Genomic DNA, 8,016 nt, shown 5'->3' with positions numbered 1-8,016 from the left:
GCAAGACATGCAAGTATATGCTAATGATCCAGTTCTTCTGTGGTTAAGGGGCTGCTTCAGATCCTGCTTTCAAGGTATGTGCTGCATAATTTCCAGTGGCATCAGCATTCCTATGGATCCTTGGATAGTTTGGTACCTGACACACAGGAGTAGCTGGCAACATATGGATGTTGTCAACTCACACAGGGCTTTTGCCCTAATTGTGAAAGGTGGGGCTGGCTTATCCTCAAAATGCCAGTGTTCCTGTAGGTTTAGTTACTTGAGGAGTCTATGAGAAAATCATCCAAACGCTTGCTGTCCCGGCCATGTCTTCAGTATTTAGCTGTTCCCCGAAGAATATATATTCCCCTTGTGATCTCAGGTTTTATAATAAACATCTTTTCATAGGAAGAAAAAAAGAGAGGTGCCTCAAGCAATGTATGCCTGGGGCTCGACCTCAGCAAAACCATTCCAGCTGACTGCCTCTGACTGTATGGCAGGGCACCTGTGCTGGTATGTTGCTAAGTGTAATTCCTAGGGCCGCTTGCCCACTTACAGCCAAGCTGCAGAGAGCAGAGGAAGACAACAGCAAGGGAAAGATGGGGCTAGGTCACATTTATCAAACAGGCACGGAGTAAGGGGAGTCTTGGCAGCCAGAGAGCTGTGGCACTTTCAAAGAGACGTCTGGGAGACGCATTTGCCTCTAGCCCCCACGGGGCTCCAAATTCAGCAGGAACGGAGAGCTCCTGCCACGGGCAGCGGCAGCATCTTCAGCTCCCCGCCAAGTTTCCATTGGCACACTTAATAGCTGACTGGGGAAAGAAAAATACAACCTACCCTTCCTTTGTTGAAAGATTGCCAGCCCTGGAATAAGGAAGATGGTAGGTTAAGGCCTAGGATTGGATGGGAATTAACACAGAGAAGAGCTCTCAGAAGGATAAATATTTCTTCTACGCACATTCCCCTTTTTCCTTACGTTAAAGTGTTGCACTGTGTCATTGCAGAAAAGACTCAGGGAAAGGGAAAGGTTACCTCTATTATCTTTCCAGTTCCCTCACTCCATTAAACCCTCCCCTGTGACAGCCCCTCTGCTTGTCCAAGTTCTTCTTTTTGAGGCTGTAGTCCCAGGCTTGCCACCTCTACAGATTTAGGTAGCAGATGAGGGCAGGCTGCTTCTTTTTGGGTACTGATCTACCGAACTGCTGGAATGACACGTCAGCAGAGCAGCTTCCCATTGCCAGGGGTGGGTGCAGGACATGGCAAGTAGGTCTGTGGGCACCCTGGGGGGCAGTGGAAATGAGTGTGTGTGGTGTCCACACACGCGTAGCAGTGTGTGCGTGCACCTGCTGGGGGTCTGCTGTCCACACATAACCCAGATCTCTCAAAGTGATTCAGGTGAGACGAGATACGTTATTTACTGTGCTTAAATATACCTTGTTTACTACGACAGGTCTTGGTTAATGATCACTATGCATGCAGCTAGGTCAGTAGATCTGAAAGGTAAATTTTATACAACAGGGCAATATTGGTGCTCGTAAGCTGCACAAGGTGCTCTGGGGTGTCAAACTTCCTACCCCATTACACCTGTGTCTGTCCGTGCCCCCAAACATTTCAGAATTTGGACAAATGTCCAGAGATCAGCTTACAGGGCAGACAAAATTAACATTCATCATGAGACGAACATCCAGAAGTATGAATAAGAGTGAAGAGCTGGCAGTTGAAAAATGATTAATGCTTCCCAGTCCACTGATAAAAATATCTTAGGGATGCTCTTTCTTCTTTATCACAGCGACTGATGACTCTTGCCTGTGCAGACAGGCTGCAGTACAAGGGAAACTGATAAGCACATTATTCCACCATTAAAAAATCAACAGGGAAAACGTGACATGTCATGTGTTGCACAACAAGAAAGTGATTCTCCACCAGTCTGACTTTTCAAAAATTATTTGCATCTGCGGGAGTGGGTGAAATAACCCTGTGCAGGTCAGGCAGTGTTAAGAAACACTTTGCAGCGGTGCAGAACAGGAAAGTTTGTCTTGTGGGTGAAGTCCTCTCCATGGAGTCCAGAGATGTGGGTTTTACTTTAATGCATTCTCAGCATCTCATCTTTCTGTCCCTCACATTCCTGCCTGTAAAACAAGGATTACAAAATTTTCTTTCTGGTGCTGTGCTTTCATATTTACACTGTAAACACATCGGAACAGGAGCCATCTTTTGGCTCTCTTGTAATCCAGAGCAATGAGGACTCCCATATTGCAGTGAAGTCAAGACAAGGAATAGTTCAGGGAAGAAATGCCCAGTTTAGTGCTTACTTTATTAAAACACTTATCAAAAGTGTAGTCAGGAATACAGGGAGGGAAGTCACCTTCCTTGGCACAGCATGTTTTGCTGTTACAGTTCCCTCTGGGTGTGGAGGATGACATGGGACAGGTCGCTCTGGACTCAAGTCCAAAATATATTTCCTCTATACCTTGCTGACTTTGTGAATGATCCTAGCGACAGCAAGGGCAGAGCGGTGAGGAAGAGCGTACTGCCCAGTTTACTTCTCACCTGGAGCTTATTCTGGAAAATCCTCTTAGGGAAGCTGAAGTGCTTCCCAGTTGTACTGATTGCTGATGTAGAAAAAAAATCCCACCTTGCTCCCTTTCCTAGCATGAGAATAATCTACAAGTGCACAGCACTTCCCATTATAATGCCTCAGGTCACTTTCTGGGGGGAGGATGGGAGGGACAGTTAAACTACAGGGTCATCCAAAATATCCTAGAGAGATCTCCATTTAGGTCCTGGGTAATTTTGTCCTCCAGCAGCTTGTGATGCTCGGCATGGTATGCACCTGGGAGAGGTTTCTTCCTAAGTCCTCCCACTCTGTCAGTCTCAAGGTGAGGGTGATCCATGTACGGCGTCTTGTGAGCAGAGGAGTTCAGTACAGGGGATCCTTTATGGCTCCTTGAATTCCCTGTGTCATGGATGCTTGATCAGGCTGTACCCAGAGAGGCTGTTTGAATCTGTAGTTGGTTTTCATCCTGCTGCATTCTGCATTTCTTTCCTTGCACTGCTTTCTTGACCTGAAAAAATACCCACAGCCTGTTGTCTGTTGTGCCAGACCTGCACTGTGTACTCTGGTCCTCGTGGTGGGGTGTGGACCCCTTTGGCATACTCAGGGGGCTACGGGGGAGACCCAGCTGTGTGCCCACTGCTCCTCTCTCAGCAACGCCCGGGTTTCCTGCAGAAAAGTCAGCTGCTGGCTGGTGTTTTCAGTCACTCCTTCACTTCAAGCAGTGGCCTGCTGAGGTTGCAGTGGTGATAATGGTCAGTAGAGGGTATTCTTGGATGGTACCTACGTCAAGGGAAAGCAGAAAATCAGCATGGGATTGTGTGCATGTGTCTGTGTGCATGCCCATGTGTGTACCTGCCATAATATGCTGCCTGTAACGTGTGTGGTTCGATGCTTCTCTTCCTAGCTGCACATATAAATCACTTATTAAAATCCACTACCCAGAAATTCTAGCTACCTGTGCAACAGGAAGGCCTGTTTGGTTTTCATTCAGCTGCCTGATTGCTTATGTGCTGTCACATGGAATTATTAGTAATGGTTATTATTAATAACTAGTCCAGTTGACTCAGCAAGCTAAAAGATGAAGCACTATGATCCGCATTCAAAGCAAAGCACTGCAGTTTCAAAACTGAATTCAGAGAAGAGGTACAAAGATGAGGTAGCCTGTCTGATTGTAATACTTTGGCCTTACATATAATCATTCAACTTTTAACTACATTATTACATCCCTTTTTTTTTTTCCAAACTGGAGTCATGCCTTATCAAACGTGCAGACTGGACCTGATGCTGTTACATAGCAAATACCGAATCCTTGCTTCAGTTGTTTCAGAAATAGGGAAGGTAGGAAAGGAGAAGGGAGGGAGTGTGGCAGTGTCCATCTGGCCTCAAATCCTACCTCCAGCAGTGGTCACAAGCAGATGTGCACAGAGGAGAAGATACATAAATCATCATGCTTTCTTCTCATCGTCTCCAAGCCTTCAACACTTTTCATCTCAGACATCACGGTTTAGAAGTCTTTGTATTTTGCAACCCTCAATGGATTTCTCTTGAACAAATACATCCACTCCACTGGAGGCCATACAAGCTTTTGATATTTTCAATATTCTGTTTCACAGGCTAACTAAATGCTTTCTGAAAAATATCCTCCTTTTGGTTGTTTTAAGCTGCCACTTCCTAGATCCGTTAGTGTCCATAGTTCCTGCACGGCCCTCAGACTGCTCCTGCAGCCTAATATTTGTGTGTCTCACTGAGGTATACCCAAACCACTTCCCAGCAGTGAGCCAACGGTGATGAGGCTGCTGCCTTCGCTAGTGTCAGTAGGAGGCACGGTCTGGAATTCACTGCAACGAGGAAGGAAAGACCCAGACGAGAGGTTCACTGGCTTCACAGGTGTGCTCTGTGAAATAACCTGATGGCACAAAGCCTTGCCGCTTTGCTGCTCTAATGTCTATCACAAGGAATTCATTTTCCTTGAGGAACTGGAAAGAAGACAGCAAAGGGAGCTTTGAAATATAGATAATGGTAGTAAGGGAAACTCTAGCTACCTGAAGTCTGATTCAGTAGGTTGACTTGCTGAACTAGGGCTCAGGAAACTATTATTTTTCCTCTTGTATCAATGGCTTACTGAGCGACACTAAAAAAGTAATTTATAAATCATATTGCCTTAGCATGCCACTTTGCAAAACGAACAGTAGCACGAACCCTTTAATAAAACCTGCTTTGCAACTGGTTAAAAGCTTTGCACATTCTCTTTTTCTGTTACTTTTTTTTTTTCTCATTGATTTATTTCTTCTTAAAATCAATGGGTCATCGCTGTTGTCCTGGCAGATTAAGAAGCTCATGGTGCAAAGGTGTGGAATCCAGTTTGACCCTTTCATCCAAGAGAGAGAGATCTGTTTTGCCACAAAGGAGTAGTGGGTAGGGAAGAGAGAGAAATGATTTAATCTGGACTAGGAATTACTTTAAATAATGTATTTATTTACCCCATTAAGTATTTATTTTATGCCAAATACAGACCAAATTGCCAAATATGACAATTGGATATTCTAGCAAATATATATTAATGATAAATGGTAAGAGATTGTTAAAGAATACATTTTTCAAAATATTTATAGAAGCAATTATTTTTCTGTATAAAGTGTCTACAATGAGATGAAAAACCTGTAACAGCTATGTGCAGAAAATGGCTTGAGCACCCTGGAGTCACTGTTCTATCCCAAAAGAAAAAAAAATTGCTATACACATCAGAGGAAGATGTTTTATGTTCCACGTTGTCTTTGGTCTATCTGGTTTTATATTTTGGCTTATAGAGTAACATATGTCAGTTAGATATAATTTATTTTGCTGCTTTTAGGGGAAAAACATCTCTACTGCAAGGAAGATTTTCAGACGAACACAAACTCTAAGCTCACTGAATATACTGCTACATACTACAGCAAAGGAAAATGATTTTTGTGAAAGCACATATGTACAAACATTTTTTTTTTTTTTTTTTGAGGGGGCAGGGGTCTAATTCTGATATTTTTTTCCCTGGACAGGGCTAGGGAAGGGACCTCTGTCACAGCCAGTGGCCAGGCCAGGCCAGTCACACCAGTGTCTGAGCAAAGCACAGTGCCTCTATTGCTAACCCTGGCGTGACTGAGGTCCTCTGTAAATACAGCTCTGCCAAACGTTTTCTTTGTTATGAGCTCTCTCTTGGTTCATTTACCCATTAGCACAAATCTTTCTGAGCACAGCACTGGCCTGTGCTTCTTACCAGCTTTCAGCACTGAGAAATGTTTATCTGTATTTTTCCCAGTCTGGGTATGACACCTCCTCTCAGAGGAGCGTTCAGCTGTTGTGCACGCCATCCTGGGGGTTTTTCCTACTTTCATCACTACAGCAGAAGGCTTGAAGCCTACAGCACCGTTCTTTAAAGTCCTTGGGTAGTTACAAGCAAAATGTATGCCATGCATCTCTCAGCTTTCTATCCATCCTGAGTTTTCTACTGTGTACTTCAGTCATACTTCCCCCAGTTTGATTGTAGCATTAGGCTTGTCAAATTCTGCTGAGCATCTACTCAGAGCGACTACAGCCATTGCTTTCCTCATCTTGGCCAGACAGATTGAATAAGCTCTCCATACCACTGTCCATCATCCAACACAGTGTCTGGCTCCTCATTTATTACTTTGTGCGGAGCAGCAAGAAGAAAAGTGCAGAAAAGCCCTCCAAGCAGTTTTGCTGAAGGCTTCACAGACCAACTAGCGCTAGTTATGTCAGAAAGCATAACAACGCCTGTTTCAGGGCATGTGCTGTAAGGCTCAGGTGCACATCACAGCACTGTGAAGATGAATGTAGATATACAGAAATAAACTATTTTCTCTCTCGTGTGGCACAAGCCATCTATCCTGTTTTGGGAGACACCACACGCAGTATTTCCTAATATTACTTTATTTCAGCTACTAAGGAAATAACTGTCTGGAAATATCAATATCTAGCACTGGTAAGTTTTCCACCCACAATTTTTTGTTTACTTCAGTAAGGTGGATCTGTAAGATTTCTTTCCCCATGATAACATTTATCATATCTTTAGATTTCATGTCAGTAAATGAGAAAATGCTGGAAAACTGCTCAAGACTGTTGTCATGTGTTGTCATCACATACAGATGCGATGCATATTTCTTAGCATGTTCACTATAATATTTACATGTGTTCTGTTCCATTTCCTCTTGGATCAGGTTCTGACTGAAAAAATAGTTAGGAAAAATGTCATTCATTCCACTGATTTAGATGGAACTATTACAGATTCAAAACTGCACTTAACTCTGGATGTGTCCTTCTTGTCTTGTGATCTACAGGTGCAATCTATTATTATACTCTAATGTGAATCTTTAATTGAACCATTTAAACAATATTGTTATTTGGCATTAATCTTGTAATGGCTTAACTATATATGCATTACATAATGCATCATATATGCATTGCTATTGCTATCTGTTTTCTTCTATGCTGTTTACTTCAGCAACTTGTGAATATAAAACATACAGAGAAATGTAGTACCAATTATTAAGAAATGGAATGGTGCTTTTCTTTGAAATGAGTTTACATGTAACCTTATTTCTTATTCTTCTGCTTCAGATACCTTATAATATTTTACGTACAAATATAATGGAAATAAAATGCACATCTATAAGACATTTAATATAGGCATGGGCAAATTTATGAATGTGGCTATGAAAACGAATGTGTTTATATGGGATTAATATACAAATATGTGCTAGCAAGACAGGGTGAAGAAAAATCAACTGAATAAATTATACCACATATTTTAGTCCTCCACAAATAGCACATTATGCAAGCAATGTCTTGCACAGCTTCTTTCCCCTGAGAGGAACATGAAGAAAGAAAATTTAGGTTGAGCTGTCATCCTTTAAAAAAATTGATTCAGTTGTTTCCCTGCTGTGTATGAAATCTGTTAATTCTTGAGTGTTTTGATGGAGGTGGCATTTTCATTTCAGTGTCCTTCAATTACAAGTGAAAAAGTCACACCACACAGGGCCAGGAAAAACGAAGCAAAAAAGAAATTTATCAGCTACCTCGTGACAATCAAGACGGAGCAGATGACAACTTATTGTGATACATAGTGCTAATGAGTTAGGTGAACTAACTCCTGAATTAGAGAAAGGAAAAATGCTTATTATCTCTGTCACCGTCTCAGGACAAAAATACAACACCATGGGGTAGTACGTCTTCCAGGTGTAAGAAGTTTCATTTATTCACTTCAGCTCCACAACAGATACCTGTAGGTTTTTGCCAAGGCAAGTGGTCTTTATAAACCTTCTACTAGCTAACATTTCTCAGAACAGAGAAACCACAACTGGTTTCAGGCACGTCAGATGCAATTTCTAGCTACTGCAGATGAGGGAGCATTCATGAGTTTCCATCATCACATCTTTCAGTGCTGAGCTGCAACTTACATGGAGAAAAACATATTATACATGAGG

This window comes from Anser brachyrhynchus (assembly GCF_964034855.1).
Source record: "Anser brachyrhynchus genome assembly, chromosome: 3".
In the NCBI taxonomy this organism is placed as follows: Eukaryota; Metazoa; Chordata; class Aves; order Anseriformes; family Anatidae; genus Anser; species Anser brachyrhynchus.
This window is presented reverse-complemented; position numbering follows the sequence as displayed.